Source organism: Danio rerio, chromosome 18 (assembly GCF_049306965.1).
Source record: "Danio rerio strain Tuebingen ecotype United States chromosome 18, GRCz12tu, whole genome shotgun sequence".
In the NCBI taxonomy this organism is placed as follows: Eukaryota; Metazoa; Chordata; class Actinopteri; order Cypriniformes; family Danionidae; genus Danio; species Danio rerio.
Window position 1 is genome coordinate 6,560,941 of NC_133193.1, and position 18,864 is coordinate 6,579,804.

Genomic DNA, 18,864 nt, shown 5'->3' on the forward strand with positions numbered 1-18,864 from the left:
GGGGCTAACGACGTCACACTCTTCTAAAAATCTGCTTCATTTTAGTTTAAGTGCAAAAGTTAAAATTCTTATGAAATACCAGCCAGACGTGTTCTTGACAGTTTCGTGAGATTCACTCTTAATATCTATTCAAATCTATCCGATGCCACAACTTTGGCTCCAGCCACAAGCAAGATAGACTGAGACGGAATACAAATGAGCCGGATGGACATCACAATCAGACAGAGAAAGAAAGAGAGATTAAAATCACAGAGGTCGTGTGCCGTAACAGTGACAGATGAGAGGTAAAATGTGGCGCATGTGTTGAAATGTCAGGGCTATTTAATTCATTATGGTGCTCGATCACAGCGGCTGCTTCAAATGTCATTTGTTAACTTTGGCTTTCATATGAGATGGCTGAGCTTAAAATATTGTGAGATCTTCTCAGCGAGAGGCTGGTTAACTATTTTAAATCATTAGTCTGAGCAATGTGATTTACAGGTGCACAAACATGGCACATATAAATGTTGATTTTTATAAAGGTAATTGAATATTATTTATGATAATGTCGGCATTTTAAGGGGCAACCATTTAAACATGTCTTCAGTGCAAAATTGGTGAATACTGGAAATATAAAAAGAGTAATGATATGCATTAAATATGTAAAGTTATATATAAATAACTGTTTATTCAGAAGTTTAGAGAAGACAATCATCACAAAACACTGAAGTATGACTATTTAATAAAGAAATGCATATGCTATAAATTTGCAAAGTTACAAAGAAGTTCTTTCAAAACAGTAACTGCAGTCAATAAAAAATGCAAGCATTTAAACTGAAACTTGTCACCAAGAATCTAATGAAAGTATTTTATTACATAAAAACAATAACTGGCCACTTTATTAGGTACACCTTACTAATAGCAGGTTGGACCCCGTTTTTATGTCTACTTTAGAAATATTGTCGAAAAAAATATTGTTTGTATTCAACAAAACATACAGAGAAATACAGGGCCGGAGTGGGACTCCTTTTCAGCCCTGGAGTTTCAAGCCTCAGACCGGCCCACCTCAGTTCACGACTGACTATATTAAAATAAGGACATTTACAATTCAGTTTCTAATTACACTATCACGTCTTTTTTTGAGAAAACAGCTGCTTTAGAACTTCAAATGTTCAAAAACCCTAACAGTATTATATGTCTTAACAATAAAAATGAAAAAAAAAATAAAAATACTAAGACGAGGTTCAAACACGGATCCGCAGTGTCGTAACCTAACGTGCTAACCACTGGACCACAACAGCTGTGCATCGAGAGATGGCTCGTCTGAGTTATATCATCATTAACCAGGCTGCGAGAAAATATATAAAAAGAGCAGAGCTGCGGTAAAATAATTAATAAGAAGACTGTGGTCAAGTAAAAAAATAATAATTAATTTAAAAAGTGTGACTGCTGAGAGCAACAGATTCTGGAGCTAGGGACACCGGCCCTCGCGGCCAAAAAACAGACCGGCCCACCGGGAATTCTCCCGATCCTCCCGATTAGCCAATCGGGGCCTGGAGAAATAGGGGTTGCCCTTGAATGGCAGCTAATGGAAGCAGAATGTCAACCGGTGGTCAAGTCTGGTACTGCGGCCAAACAAACATACTGAAAGCTCTTTTTTTATATCATCTTCAAATTTGGAAGAGAACTTGTTCAGATATTTAGATTGATTTTCTGTCTAATTTGGGCTAAAACATGATTCGTAAAATACATATTTTATACAATATACAGCGTTACCTAAAAACTCTATAGTACAGTTAGTAGTTACAATATCGAACTTAAAAAATGTAGTTTGTTGATATTTGCCTGCCATTCTCAGGTATACAAGTATTTCATAGGTATAGGACAGCCCATCATAATGTTTTTCTTACCATGGTAGTCAACGGTTACACTGCAAATAAATAAATAAATAAATATATTCTCAGAGAGTTTTTGTCTTGTTTCTAGTCATAGTATTTAAAAATTCTTAAATCAAGAAGCTTTTTCTAGAAAAGCAAAAGTATTGTCTTGTTTAATGAAATAGAGAAAAAAAATCTAGATCGTTTACCAGTGGGGTAAGAAAAGCAGACTTGTTTTTCTTTTTAAGAAGATTATTTTGCTTGTTTTAAGAAATTAATTAGTTTTGACACACTCACCGGCCACTTTATTAGGTACACCTTGTTAGTACCGGGTTGGACTCCCTCTGGCCTTCACAACTGACTTAATACTTCATGGCATCGATTCAACAAGGTACTGGAAATATTCCACAGAGACTTTGGTCCATATTGACATGATAGCGTCACAGCTCCTGTAGATTTTTGGGCTGCAAATCCATGATGCGAATCTCCCATTCCACCACATCCTAAAGGTGCTCTATTGGATTGACATCTGGTGACTGTGGAGGCTACTTGAGTACAGTGAAATCATTGTCATGTTTAAGAAACTAGTCTGAGATGATTTGCACTTTATGATATGGTGTGTTATACTGCTGCAAGTAGCCATCAGAAGATGGGCACACTGTGGTCAAAACGGGATGGACATGGTCAGCAACAAAACTCAGGTAGGATGTGGTGTTGACACAATGCTTAATTGGTACTAATGGGCCCGAAGTGTGCCAACAAAAGATCTCCAACACCATTACACCACCAACAACAGCCTGAACAGCAGAAATCGAGACTCATGCAGGCAATGTTTTTCCAATCTTCAATTGTACAATGTTGGTGAGCCTGTGTGAATTGTAGCCTCAGTTTCCTGTTAAGAAAGGTGTGGTCTGCTGCTGTAGCCCATCTGCCTCAAGGTTTGACGTGTTGTGTGTTCAGAGATGCTCTTCTGCAGATCTCGGTCGTAACAAGTGGTTATTTGAGTTACTGTTGCCTTTCTGTCAGCTGGAACCAGTCTGGACAATCTCCTCTGACCTCTGGCATCAACAAGACATTTGCACACACAGAACTGCCGCTCACTGGATATTTTCTCTTTTTCAGACTATTCTCTGTAAACCCTAGAGATGGTTGTGCGTGAAAATCCCAGATCAGCCATTTCTGAAATACTCAGATCCGCCTGTTTAGTTCAAAGTCACTTAAATCACTTTTCTTCCCCATTCTGATGCTCGGTTCTCCCTCAATAAGACTATGGATTACTTATTCATCTTTAACCAGTTTATCCAATATTTGTGCACATTATAATTTTACAAAGTCCCCTAAAAAATAAGAAAATACTGAATGTTGAATAAAACCAAAAAGAATTCTCCAGTATTGATTCATAGCAGCATCACATCATCAGCAATCAATATGTTAACGTCAACGCCTATGAGCAGAGCATTAGTGGAGACCTCAGCAGTACACATGAGCTGCTGCCTATGAACAGTGTTCCAAATCAATTACTCATGAGCTTCCAATCCACTCTAAGAAGACAGCTGCCTATGGAGGGGCCAGACTGCAGTGGTCTGATCATAAAGTAAAGAGACATACAGACCTTATAATAGATGCAGCGGACTACGTGATGGGTCAGTTTGACAAGACAGTTCATTGCGGTCAGCTTTTTCACACTACTCAATGACCTCCAGCATGCACCAGTGAGAAGAAGAGCACAAGGTCAAAAAAGTCCAAAGATCAGGACTGTCAGACGCATCAATCCCGAAGAAGCCGCAGATTAACGTGATATAAGAGTAAAAAAATGCATGTAGTGCCGGACGCTCCGGGGAAGAAATGGAAAAAAGTGACCTTTTCTCTGGCAAAGCAGACGCTCTTTCTGACAGCTGGATTTTCCAAAACTCACCACTGTTAGCAGGATGGGGTTAGAGAGATAAGCGTGCTATGAGAGACTGAGAGATTATGTTGAGAAATATGAAACTGATGGAAATCGGACAGGCGTGAAAGTTGCTCTGATCAGGGTCTGGCAGCCTGCGGCCCGTCGGGCTCCACAAAGCTGCGGGTCTGAGCCAAAGCAGCCGATTGTGACAGAATTGTATTCTGGATGATGCTGTCAGCAGCTCACATCCACCAACATCCAGCAGTGCTTTCCCTACTCATATTAAAGGGTGTGTATAAAAATCAGACTTTTTCCATGTTTAAGCAGGGTGAGAAATTTACATTGATGGCCGGCAAGTATTCTGACCTATAACTAGGCCCACATGGAATCTGCGCGCAGGTTTTCCGCAGATTTTTAGCCGATCATTAATTCTGTTTATTTACTTGAGTAAATGTGTGTAAATCTATATTATTAATTGACTAATATGAAAATGTTCATCTGATTTATGTAAATCAAAGGCGGCAACACCAAGGCTCCAAAAATACAAATTTATTAAATTAAAAAGGCTGACACAAAGCGTGTAACGCTTCGAGCCGCCGGCTCTTCATCAGAAAATGTTTATCACAATCAGGTGCTTCTTTTTATACACTTCCGGATCACATGATCTCCTCTCGCATATATGCCAACATATACATACATGCATATGTATACATACACAATCGTTTATATATACATATACATACACATGAATACATGTATACACATTCACATATATAGTCTATAGCTTTGATATTATAAATCAAATTACAAAAAATATATATATATAAATACATAAATAAACTATAATATTACATCACAAATTATAATAAATAAAAATAAATAAATAAGGAAAAAATATATATATATAATATATATATTTTTTTCCTTATATATTTTTTTCCTTATTTATTTATTTTTCTTTATTATAATACAGTACACATGAGCAGTATATATAATATATATATTTTTTCCTTATATTTTTTTTCCTTATTTATTTATTTTTCTTTATTATAATTTGTGATGTAATATTATAGTTTATTTATGTTTTTATATATTTTTTTGTAATTTGATTTATAATATCAAAGCTATAGACTATATGTGAATGTGTATACGTATTTATGTGTATTTATATGTATATATGAACGATTGTGCATGTATACATATGCATGTATATGTTGGCATATATACGAGAGGAGATCATGTGATCCGGAAGTGTATAAAAAGAAGCACCTGATTGTGATAAACATTGTCTGATGAAGAGCCGGCGGCTCGAAACGTTACACGCTCTGTGTCAGCCTTTTTAATTTAATAAATTTGTATTTTTGGAGCCTTGGTGTTGCCGCCTTTGATTTACATTTAATTTGCACTTTTTGTGGTTTTGGCTGAGCACCCATTTAAGAGAGACGTGCGTGCTTTTGTACAGTTTTTTCATCTGATTTATGTACAATGCAGTGTACAGTAATATTTTCTGTCTTTTAGTAGATGTATATTATATGAGACTTGCTTTGTTTACCAAATAAAGTGAATCTAATTGGATTTGCATTTCAAACATTAAATAAAAGTTAAAAAGATATTAATTTTTAATTCACATATGCAGGTTTAAGTTATGATGCTCCCAAAATAATTCAGCAGAAATCCGCAGATTTTTACCAAAGTTCTCTGCAGAAATAGCAAAAAACATCCGCAGATTCCATCTAGCCCTACCTATAACCTCTGATTAGCTGTTTCAGTGTACTGTAGGTCAAGCAATGCAAACTTACTTTACTTTAAGGCAATATGTAGATGCAAACACTTACTTTAAGAGAAAAGTGTCTTGTTAACATTTACAGAGTCCATCGGTGCTCTAGATCTGCTGGTTTCAAACTGAATAGCAATAATATACATTGAAAATGCTATGAACCGTTATAGGGGGTGTCAAATGTTCATTCATTTATTCTTCTTCGGCTTAGTCACTTATTTATCAGGGGTCCCCAGAGTGGAATGAACCACTAACTATTCTGGCATTTGTTTTACGCAGTGGATGGCCATCCAGCTACAACTCAGTAATGGGAAACACCCATACACTCTCATTCATAAACACTATGGCCAATTTAGTTTATTCAACTCACCTATAGCGCAAGTCTTTGGACTGTGGGGGAAACGGAAGCACCCGGAGGAAACCCACACCAACACGGGGAGAACATGCAAACTTCACTCAGAAATGCCAACTGGCTCAGCTGAGACTCGAACCTGCGACCTTCTTGCTGCGAGGAACAGTGCTAACCACCATGCGTTAAATGTTTATTTATATTATTTTAATTGTTGATATTTGTTTAGTGTACAAAATAGTAAGAAAACAATTATTATATATCCCAAAAATAGAGAGAAATATGGATAAAATGATTACACATAGCTATTTTAAGTTTGTTTAAGGGTTTTTTTATCACTGAAAAGAAATAAAGAACTTTTTACATACAAGTAAACTGAAAATACAGGAGAAGAGATTATTTTGGATCATTCAGAAGGTAATGAGTGGGATGAGAAAAATGTCAAATATTAAAATGTAAACAATAAATAAGGATAGAATAATCTAATTTAATATTTAGCCTATTAAAAATATAATAGATGATAAACCCTGAAATGTTTAAAATACAGATAAATTAAATACATAAATTGCTATTTCTTTATAACAATTACATAGAGTTCATGGACAGGATAGTGGGTGAGGAAAAGACTAAGGTAAACTGAGAACAAAAAAGCAGAATATAATCTTTTCAATAGTTGTTGTTATTTTTACTTTACAAAGTCATTGAAAATAATAAACGCGGAATGTCTTGTACCTACAAATACTGACCAAATAAAAGAAGAAGAAAAAACCGTTTTCTTGAAGTAGAGAAACGGGGTAGAAATGTATACAGTGTCACACCTGTAAAGGAGAGTCTGAACCTGCCAAACAGACTTTGAGGACACACTCCAGACAGCAGCGTCCGTCCACATGCCGTGTAATCTTCTTTAAGGCGGGACCAAACGACTTTGTTATGATGTTCATGAAAATTTATGGCGCTCCTATTTCTCCTCTGGCGAGTTTCAGGTGCTGCTCGGCGTCTGAGGAGGTAAATCAGACCAACATTCCTCGATGAAAAACACACATCATCGTGGCTTTCTCCTTCCGGGATGTTTTCTCATCATAATCAATGAAAAAAACAACATGATTTGACTTTGAACGACCTTGCCTTTTCGAGCATTTTCTGGGAACTTAACCTTTTCTGGTTGCATTTTTAAATATCAATGTACTTCACCACAGCGTTCAGCGGTTTTAATAACCACACTGCCATCTAGAGGTAACACGGTTATCCATATTTTACCAGAACCACTCTTTAAAGTCCATTTTGCCAGATTTGATTAAAAACATCAACCTTTCCCAAGTCAAAAGAGATTACCATGCGTTTGATCCTGCATCATTTATTTATTTGGCCAGCAGGCTGGTTTCTCACCTGAGGTTTGATCTGATTAGGCCTTTTTTTCCTCTAAAAGATGATTTTTTCTCCTGAAGATAAGTGTGTCAACCTCCTCACAGTCAGGGCTGCTGTAGGCCGATAAGCCACGTTCCTGTGTGACTAGCAGGTTTGAACCAACATGGCAGATACCATTTATCAGATGCTGATTATCAACAAACTAGGTTTCTTTTAAGAATCATGTCTATATCGGTGCACACACAAACAGTTTAACACAGGTTTACCAGGCCTGTAGTCGGGGGGTGAGGGGTGGGTGGGTTCGGAAGACCCACACCTAACTCACAAAAGTCCAGAATTTGTCCCATACATGAGCTCATTTGTCCTGTTTTGACTGCTATGTCATCATAAATGATGGAAATAATCCATCGAAAAAGGCTTTTTAGACCAAACGAAATTGCTTTGGTGGAACTACAATCTGAAGTAAGAGAAGTCTTCTTTTACTACTGTATTGTTTTTAAACAGAGAAACATTTTACAGGTAACTTTATTCTAAATGTTGGGCCTTATTTCTGAAATAAAAATGAGCAATAAAAAGGTGTGAAGCACCAGAAGCAGACCATATTAAATTATTTAAATATATTTTGGCTATTTTGGATATCCAGGAATTTTCAAATGTTCTAAATGTAATAATGAAGAATCCATTGTTATTGCATTATATATATATATATATATATATATATATATATATATATATATATATATATATATATATATATATATATATATATATATATATTTTATTTTTTTTTTTTTATTTTTTTTTTTTTTTCTTTCTTTATTGAAATGGCCAAATTGTGGCTGAGGACAGTTGAATGTACTGACCAGTTTGTTTTTTGTCTATAAAATGATAGTAGACTTCATTTTTTTTACTTTAAAACTTTAACAGATTGCTTTTTTTCTAATGATATATAATGTAATACATTTGTATTTTAAAAATGAGTCTTGTCTTAATTTTTTTATTGCAATTTTTTTGAAAATATTTTTTGTACATCAAAAAGTGTGCGATGACATCTGAGTTAATGAAGCAAAAAAAAAAAAAGTCACTAAAAGTATTTAAATCTCATAGTTAAAAAGAAACTGAGGCGTATAACTGCAAAAAGGTCCACTTTTTGAGAAAAAAAGAACCACCCCTTTCACCAGGCTAGCTAAGGGCTGTTCACTGTTATAAACTGCAGCTCCTATAGCATTTAGGGAACATTTTTGATATCTTGATCAGATATAAATGATTCATTAAATCATGCAGCTTGGTGGAGTGATGAATATTAGAACTTTTCAGATTATAAAGTGGTCCAAAAAGTCCCTCCGAGTTGGAGCAGTTGGCATAATGAGGCATGATCTATATGATATCAATCTAAAAGTTTATGCTAGATTCAGAAATGAACTTTTCTAACAAGGGGCAATATTTGCACACTGCAACTTATTTAACTTCATGATTACAGATTTACCTTATTAATTGTATCTGTGCTGTATTTTATGTAGAATGCTATATTTAACTTGCATCAATCTTTCAGAAAACAATAAAATGTTACCAATAACAACTAACTGTTTAAAATGATAAATAAATAAATAAAAGTAAAAAATAGGAACTCCATGACTCCAAGGCAGTGGCGGTTCTAGTTTAGATGGCACCCTGGGCGAACCACCCCATACATCCCCCTCCTTCCTTTTACATAGTTACATTTATTTTTTTTTAAATGTTAAATATTATTTATATATTTTTTTAATAAATACAATTATTAATAGTATTATTATATAATTATTATTCGAAATAAATAACTAAAAAATAAATAAATAGAAAAAATAGAAATAAATAGAAATAAATAGAAATCCATTCTAAATGTTACTGAAAAACAATGCAACAACTAAATGACATGCTAAGATCACGTTAAGAAATCTTTTGGATGAATATTAATCATTACAATTCTATAGAATACAAAAAATAAATACGTTTTATAGAATTATTTGTTGTCTTAGACCTGATGTGTTCACCTAACCCTACCATCACAGTGATGTCATTCACTCCATTGAGTGCATTATGTCTGACATTGCATCGCTGAGTGTTGCAATCTCAGCTTGCATCATAAAGGCTGCATCCAGATACTATTGGACTCATGGGCGAGAATTAATGTTGTAAAGTCTTACATCGCTTACTCTTTATCCCTCCTTTCTGCTTTATGCTTAGTGAAAGTAACATAATCATCATATTACATAAACTTTAGTTTTGTCGGCTTGCAAAACTCGCTGCGTGCCGATACCGCTGTACAGGCTGTTACTCCGGCTTCACGCCGCATGAGTGCCATGTATTTTATCGGCGTGCATGCAAACAACTGGGATTCACACAGTGTGTGAGGCGCGCAGAATTGTTTTCTTCGTGCATTCGTCAGTTTGCTTTCACCAGCGTTATCTTGGTTGCTCATAGAGAATAACGAACCTGTGCAAAAGATATCAAATGTGAATGGCCCCTAACGTCTAATAAAGTAAATCGTATCTCAAAGCTTTCACTAGGGGAGTTTTTTTTGCACGGTCTCCCTGTGCCGCCCCCAGCAAGATGCTGCCCTGGGCAATCGCCCATATTCTCATACCTAAATCCGCCACTGCTCCAAGGCCATGACTGCAATAGTATGCCAAAGAAAATCGAGTAGTGCTTTCTGTATTGTAATAATAATGATTAAAGTCCCCCTGAAATCAAAAATAATGACGTATGGTTAGAACAAAACAAAAACTCCTTTTAATGTGGACAATATTCCTTCTACACTGCAAAAAATGCTTTTCTTACTTAGATTTTTTTGTCTTGTTTCTAGTCAAAATATCTAAAAATTCTTAAATCAAGAAGACTTTTCCTGACAAGCAAAACATATTGTCTTGTTTTAAGAAATAATATGCAGAATTAAAGTTAGTTTTTCCCTAAAACAAGCAAAATAATCTGCCAATGGGGTTATCAAAATAATGTTGTCTTTGGACGGTATGGAGAAAACCGGGGAACCCAGGGGAAACTCACGCTAACATGTGGAGAACATGCAAGTTCCGCACAGAAAGGTGTTCTTGCTGTGAGGCAACAGTGCTAGCCACTGGGCCGCCGTGCCACCTATTGGAAAAAAGGGGGGAAGTAGGCGTGGAAGGTGGGAACTTTAAGAAGAAGATAACTGACGTGAAAAACTCTGGTTATTTATAATGCGTCTGTAATCATCTGATTGGGCAGATTACAGAGCTAATGTGGTGCCATCCGTGTTGATCATAAGCACGTGATCCTCTCGAAATTAGTTTATAAATAAACAGAATTTTTTTTTCTGTGTAGTAAATTAAAACTGGTTAAGTCCAGTTTTCAGAGTTCAATTTAGTTCAATTCAAAGTGGTTTAATTTTCACTGCTGAAAGCCCAAACACTGAAGAGCAAATCCATCGATGCACAGCCCCACAAGTCGCGAACCAAGCAAGCCAGTGGCGAGTGGTGAGGAACAAACTTCAGAAGGAAAAATGGAGGAAAAAACCTTGAGAGTAACCAAGCTTAGTTGGGCACAGAATCTGTTCAGGATACGGCTTGGTCCAGGATTTTGGATACTTTGGCAACATCTATTCACAGGTCTTAGATCACATCAATGGCGCTGCACAATCTCTAGAGGCCTCAAGATGAGAATTCCCAGGTGGAAATTAAGAGCAAAGAAAATAAATAAAGAATATATCCTGTCCAATCATATGCTCTTCAGTACCCTACCCCCTAAAAAATTCTCTAAAAGACACTATTGCTGCAACTAAAATCAGTCACTTATTCATACAATTATTTCCTATACTGAACTTGTGCACAATTTGCACTATATACAGATCTACAAACAGCCCATGTGAAAAAATACTATAGTAAATATTATGTTTTTTAACCATACTACAATAATACTCTATTATATTGTAAATATTATAGTATTTACAACACTTTGTTAATGAATGCTACAGCGTTCTCTATTATTAACTATAGTGACCAGCTAAACTTTAACAAATAATAGAGTATACTATAGTTTTTATAATTTTGGAGTTAAATTTTGGTCACTTTCCAATGCAACCAGTCCTCCCCGCCTACTGTTTCTACGTGCCTGTCAGCGTGCATTAAATCTCCTCCCTCGGCTGCGTTAGACAACAGACAGACTTAAAGGAAGAAGGTCTCACGCAGCATGTGAGATATACTACAGTGTGAGAAATACCACAGTAAGAACTTTAACAATGAGTATTTGTTGTGCAGTTGCATTGATGAGTCGCACGCAATACCGTTACAAGACACGCACGCACACAGAGACAGACAGACAGACAGAGGGCACTTAGCTTTGCACTGTTTTTGCACGCAAATGTGACAGGATACAGGCTAATCTCCTCTGCTGTATGGATATCTGTTATGTTAACGTACAAAATAAACCTGAATTAACGTTCACAAACCAGGATTGAAGCGTCTTCCTTTATAATTGTTCTGACACGCGGCAGTGCTGATGAAGTAAAGCTGAAGTAAATCACGGTACTTCATTACACACGTGCACTGTTTTAAAACATTTTAAACATGTGAAACTTACTCTTGATCACATTTGATAATGATTGATGATCCTGGCAAACTGAACAGACCTTTTATTCCTGGTTGTTTTGCGCACTTCTGGTCTTGTTGATATGATTATACACGTGACTACCGGGACATGCTATGCAAAACTGTCAATCAGTTCAGTGGGCGGGGGGATCGCACTCCTACGTCAAGTTGCGGTCGGTCTAAAAACCCCTCCAATTGGTCCACCGTTTTTATGTTGTTAAGTTGAAAAAAAAGTACTGGGTTTGTTTATATCAGCCCAATATGACCGTCTATATACTTTATATACACACATGTCTGTCCAAACAGCTTGAAAAGTAGATTTACAATTACCCCAGTCTATCCAACATTTATGAACATTATTTTTTCCCCCAAGTTCCCAAAAAAATATATATCAGAAAATGTTGAATCATCAGCAAGCAATATGTTAACACCAACGCCTATTAGTGGAGATCTCAGCAGTACACATGAGCTTCTGCCTTTTGCACAGGGTTTAATTGTTTCACACTATCTTTGTTGTATCGTATACTAAAGTTAGAAGCATCGAGCAGCAATTAAAGAGTGAGCCGCAATTACTATTAAATCAAGTCTCAGTGGCCCCTGGCACCTCACATTAATTAAAAATGTGTTATGAGTATCAAATGTGGAGAAAATGTTGTTCAGCGAGTTCGAAATTGACTATGGAAGCATCTCTATCAGCGCCGCAGGGCTGCAGCGTCCCGCATCTCCGCAGCCCTTGATGGACCACTAAATGATGCTGTTTTCCTATAAGCTAATTTCTATTTTTTTTTCCACAATGGATGGTCTGAATAGTGATGAAGTGGCGCTCGAAGCAAAACCTGAGTAGTTTTCTCTCGCCTCCAAGCGCTGTGATTATTATGGCAAATAAATGGCTTGCATTATTTATAATATGTAATAAAACTTTGGCAATACAATGCATCATTGTAATCTTCTTAGGATAATCTTTTAATTCCCTCATTATGAATTAGCGCAGAGTCTTACCTCAAGAGTAAGCCGGTGGAAACATTAGCTTAGCCCTGCTTTGATGTGTTACTGAGATTTAATTAGCAGAGTAGGCATGAGTCAATCTCCCAACGCCAGATAAACAAACCCACAATGCTTTGTGCCACGACAGACAGCTCAACAACACACCGACCCGCACAGAGCCTCCCGGAGCTTTCAGTCATTCTCATATAAACTCGACTCGTTTCTGCCTCGTCATGTCCAAAACATCTCGTTATTATCGACAGTGTTAACTTATCATACAGCATTTGAACAAATACATTATAGATCTTCACAGCAAGTATCTGTTTCTTTTTAGAAAACCAAACAACTCAGACAGAGAGATAAAAAGGACAAAAAAAGGACAAGAGCTTAAACTCCTTGTTCAAGCTTTTGTTTTCTCCAGACTGGACTACTGCAACTCTCTACTAGCGGGGCTTCCAGCTAACTCAATCAAGCCTCCTCAGCTGCTCCAGAACGCAGCAGCACGAGTGGTCTTTAATGAACCTAAAAGAGCACATGTCACTCCGCTGCTCATCCGTTTGCACTGGCTGCCAGTTGCTGCTCACATCAAATTCAAAGCTCTGATGTTTGCTTACAAAGCGACCCCTGGCTTTGCTCCTTATCTGCTTTCACTTCTGCAGATTTATGTACCCTCCAGAAACTTGCGTTCTGTGAATGAACATCGCCTCGTGGTTCCATCTCAAAGAGGGAAGAAATCACTTTCCCGAACTCTCGCATTCAATCTGCCCAGTTGGTGGAATGAACTCCCTAACTGCATCAAAACATCAGAGTCACTCGCTGTCTTCAAGAAACGACTAAAAACTCAACTATTTAGTCTCCACTTCACTTCCTAATCTGCAATTGCCTCTCTGGCTATATCACTAACTGTACTGAAAAAAAAACTTACATTACTAACGCTTTCCTTCTTAGACTTTACACACCTGAAACTTTGTCTACAGCACTTATTCATTGTTGCTCTATATATAGTTGTGTAAGTTGCTTCCTTGTCCTCATTTGTAAGTCGCTTTGGATAAAAGCGTCTGCTAAATGACTAAATGTAAATGTAAAATGAAATCACGCAACCAAAATGGTCAGATGGAATAAAAGGGATGTTCAGGGTTTCGGCAGGTTTCATCAAGTCAAATTTACGACTTTTTAAGACATTTTAAAACCATCCAGAAACAAATTTCACACTTATAAAGTGCTTCCAAGCCAACCAATCACAGAGCTTGCACTACGCATTGTTGCGACATGTAGTTAAATTTTTTGAGAGGTGCACGTCAGTGACGCTGTCGGCCACGGCGAGGGCTATGAATCTACGCGTAAACTGCGCTGTAGCATCCCACTCGAATCCCACGGAAGGAGTTCTGGACTATAAGAGGAGGAACGATGGAAGAGGAAGCGGAGAGAGGTCCGGGCCTGGACATATTGTTTTACTTTTGCTTTAAGTTTGATGGCAGTCTCCATGAGGAGCTGCAGTCTGTTTTCAGAGTTAAAGTTCAGTTTAGGTCAGTTGAGTGTGGTTTAATTTTCATTGCTGAAAGTCCAAACACTGAACAGCAAATCCATGGATGTCCAGCTTCCCAAGTCCCAAACTAAGCAAGACAAGGAACAAACTTCACCATTTGACAAAGGTGAAGGAAAAGAAACCTTGAGAGAATCCAGGCTCAGTTGGGCACGACCATTTCTTGTCTGGCCAAACGTCTTGTGCAGAGCTGCAGTCTAGGTGCCAGAGGCTGGAGAACATCGGACGTCCATCATGGAGAAGCTACAGGTCACCAGCAGGTGTTCAGGCTGGCTCACAAGATCAATGCAGAGACTCATTTGTCACTGAGGTCTTTCAGGAATCAATCTCATGCTCTCCACTCTTCCAGAACCACTACAGTATCTGCTCAGGATATGGCATGGTCCAGGGTTAAAGATAATAATGTGCCAAATCAAGCAGACCCTAGTTGTATATATGCAAATCTTTTCAACATAACTTACAAAACAGCTCTATAAAACTTTAATAAACTAAATGTATACACAACAGACTGTTAAGATATTAGTTCTAAGAGGCTTTGCTAAAAGTTTTATTGATATGTACTGTTGGCGTGTGTTGGATGTTTGGGTAGCTTCAAATACAAAAAAGTTAAATTAAGACCTTTTTAAAATGATTTAAGAGCTACATGTCAATATTGCAGTGATCTTCAGACTCTTTAAGGCCTTCAATTTTGTTTTTGCAATGTAAGACTTTTAAAGACCCTGCGGACACATTGTTATGGCCCATTCACATCAATATCTTTAACTATAAAATTAACAATAGTGTAACTACTTAGTAAGTTTATTATAAGCATGCACTGCTGTTTTGTTGGCTGCAAGTTCAAAATAAAGATTTGCATTATTTTTAAAGTATGTCCTTACTGTTCGTCTTTCCCAGTACTGGGTTGCAGCTAGAAAGGCATTCGCTGCGTAAAAAAAAAATAATTCTGGAATAGTTGTCAGTTCATTCCGCTGCGGCGACCCCTGATAAATAAGGGACCAAGCAGAGGGAAAAATTAATGAGTGTTATTAGTCTTGGGAATGCTTCTTTAGCTCAGAAATGGAAATCAGATTTGTAAATATTCATATTCTTTTAAAAAGATTATTTCTGTAATTGTGAGGTGGCAGAAATATTGCATAATCCTTCAGGAATGACATTTCAACAGCTTTTAGGATGGAGAGGTGCTCAGTGTTGCCAGATTGGCAGATTGCCAAAACAAGAGTGACAAATCCTTTGCCTTGTCAACCAAGTTTGATACTTGATAAGTATCTTTTGGCTCCCTTAGAACTAAATATTTACAAAATAAAATAAAAAATAAAAATTTATCAATTTCCCAGATGAGAGAACAGTAGAACCAAACCAAAATGAATTAAAACATGGCAAATGATAAAATAATACATTAGCAATTCTAACTAAATACGTTTCTTATAAAGAAGCTCAAATATTTGTAAATGTCAGTCAATAAATCCACAGACAGTAACTTTTGTAGACAAATTATTCCATAGTTTTTAATGTCAAGAGCATAAATAGGTCAATTTATGTGCATAGAGAAAAGTTACTATTCTTTTTTACTTAGAACAGGGTTTTAGAGCTCTTCTCAACTACAGCTTATATTCATGCTACCTTTATATAAAGATCACTTGAATATATATAAATACAGTTACAGATTCAAAATTTGATGAGTGAAAATTTGTTTGTTTGTTCTTTTTTTTCCACCAGGAGATACTCATCCCGAGGCCTCTAGAGACTGTGCAGAGCGTTTGATGTAATCAAAGACCTGTGAGGAGATGATGCCAACCACAGAGCACTGCAAGAAGTCTCCATAATCCTGGACCAGGCCATAACCTGAGCAGATGCTGTGGTGGTCATGGATAAGTGGAGAGCATGAGACTGATTCCTAAAAGACTTCATTGACAGACAAGTCTCCACATTAATCCCGTAGGCCAGCTTGAACACCTGCCGGTGACCTGCTCACACCTGCAGCTTCTCCACAATGAACATCCAGCATTCTCCGGCCTCTGGCGCCAGAGAATAAATGGTCATGCTAAACTGAGCCTGGTTTCTCTCGAGGCGTTTTTTTTCCTTCACTTTCGTCAATTGGTGAAGTTTGTTCCTCGTTGCTGTCGTCAATGGCTTGCTTGGTTTTTGACTGGTGGAGCTGCGCATCAATGGATTTGCTCTTCAGTGTTTGGACTCAGCATTAAAAATTAAACCACACTGAACTGAGCTAATCTGAACTTTAACTCTGAAAACTGAACTGAAACAGTTTCAGTTAACTAGAACTTCTATGCTAAGCTGCTTTGACACAATCTACATTGTAAAAGCGCTATAGAAAAAAAGTTTAACTGAATTGAGTTAAAAACCATCACGTCTGCCACAAAATGCAGCCTCATCTCATTCATTTCATAGGATTATACTGACTGATTGGATGGAGTACATACATACTTGGGTTTTATTTGTTACCTAATTAGCCTGTAAAATACAAATGTTTGAAAACAGCCAAACTGGTCCGAAGCAGGCCAGATTTTGCAAATTCAATCAAATTCAAAACCACCCAAGTGGGCAAAAATCCACCCATCTGGCAACACAGAAAGCGTATGATCATCCAAAATCTGCTAGGGAGCTTGCTATGCAGAAGATAGACAGTTTTAAAACTTCTACGCGGTTATTAAGATGTGTTTGGATGGTTACTTACTGGCCCAAGTGAAAAAGTGATGTGCTGGACTCTCAATATGGCTCCGTTCCCCTTTATTGTCAACCATTTATCAGCTGTCAGATGAAAATTGTGTTAATAATCTTCATAAGCTGTTAAAAAATAACAATACACTATGACAAATCACCATTTAAATTGATATAAAATCTCAAAAATAAAATCTGTTATCATTTACTTACTCTTTAAAAACCTAAGTTTCTTTCTTTTTGAACACAAAAAAATAAATAAATAAATTTGAAGAATGCTTAAGTGCACTCATTGACTTTTAATGGGTACCATAAAGCCTAAGTTTTCAAAGACCTAATGGGTACCTTAAATCCAACACAGGCTCATTCTGAAAGCGTACCCCTATATACATTTCTGGAGATCACAAATTATGTAGCCAGAAGTACCTATGACAGCATTTAGTCTTTAAAACGAACGCTACGGGGCGGTATGACACGGTTCTTTTGTGCCTACCAGCAGACCTTACCTCCGTATGGACGGCTTTCCCACTGTTACTAGTTTGTGCAGTGGCTCCATTGGTGGACTTGAGATGCACAGGAGTTGACCACTGTGCTGAGTGAAAGCGCTAACTAAACAGCGCATCATTGATGACGTAAGCGTGCCCAGGCCCGAATGTAATATAAGTGCGGGCCGTCGGAGTAGACGGAAGGGGGAACAAGCATGCTTTGGCCCGGTTCAAGGCAACTGTACATAGTGTGAGTATGCCCTAAAGGCTCGTACACACTGGGACGCTTTTCATTTGCGTTTATCGTCAGCGTTTTAAGAGACGTTTTTCCGCATTCAAACCCAAGCGATTTTTACTGGCGTCAAGCAGAAGAGTATGCAAAATCACTCCTTGACTTTAGATGGTGCTATACAACTTTAAGCTTCCGACACCCGCTTGTAACACAGAAGAAGCGGAAGAGAGAAAGTTCACACGCTTGTTGTTAAAGTTACTGGTGACTTGAACAAGCATAGATGGTTCAAGTAGCAGCTCCAGCTCTAGCGATGAGGAAATGATAATTGTACACCAGAGCAATAAGCTAGTGGTGGGCAAAGCAAGGCTTCATGAAACACTGAAACAGTCGAAGCAAATGTGTCGAAGCTTCGAAACATTCGAAACATTTCGAAACCTGGTGACACCTAGTGGTCATTTTTATGTATTGCATTGAAGCAGCTTCAGCAAAGAACAGTTGAGCAAATTGAGGCATTAAATTCCACTTTGTAAGCTTAACTCATCAAGAAATTTAGTGGAGTGGTTAAGGTGTCAGACTTCCATGTGGGGACAGTGGGTTCGAATCCAGGCTGATGCGTTTTTTTTTAAATGCTTTAATACCAGTTGGCAATGGTTTGCTCTTGTATCGTTTTGTTTCAACAGTGGTCTGATATCCGAATAAACAATTTGTGAATTAATATGTCATGTTTTGGTCTTAAAACAGGGTTGTTGCTAGATCAGAAACGGTGGCCTGAAGTTATCAAGAATTATTTATATCATTCATAAAATTTCCCATTTATTGTATTTTATTAATGTCTACCCAAACCCTAAACCCAACCATCACAGTACTGTAAAAATATTTATTATTGTTTTACAGTGTTACAAAAATGATGCTAAATTGATGGCGTTACTCCAGCTGTATCCTATTTAGTCTACACAAAACAGAAATATGATTAAAATACCTAAAACCATGATTTCGGAGTATTTGTACAAGTTGGGATTCAAACCCAAAACGTCATTCGAAGCATAGAAACAGCATGCATATGCACAGTCCACTAGGCCATCTGAGACAGGGAGAATTCATGACCTTTGCA

The 18,864-nt window shown here is 37.2% G+C and overlaps 1 long non-coding RNA gene across 27 annotated transcripts in view; it reads right to left on the bottom strand.

Moving 5' to 3' along the window:
- The window catches only part of LOC103909111 (uncharacterized), a 90,397-nt gene that overhangs the window by 4,124 nt on the left and 67,409 nt on the right, over window positions 1-18,864 (bottom strand). For 8 of the 27 annotated variants that reach the window (XR_012394205.1, XR_012394212.1, XR_012394231.1 and 5 more), the window contains 2 exons: window positions 17,053-17,126; window positions 15,837-16,515 (listed from right to left, as the gene is read on the bottom strand). This is a non-coding gene — a long non-coding RNA (uncharacterized lncRNA). Of the gene's footprint in view, window positions 1-5,891; window positions 6,027-6,050; window positions 6,868-13,317; window positions 13,608-15,238; window positions 15,341-15,836; window positions 16,516-17,052; window positions 17,127-18,864 lie in introns of those variants that run through there. The other 19 variants (XR_012394237.1, XR_012394218.1, XR_012394223.1 and 16 more) reach the window with 8 other exon arrangements.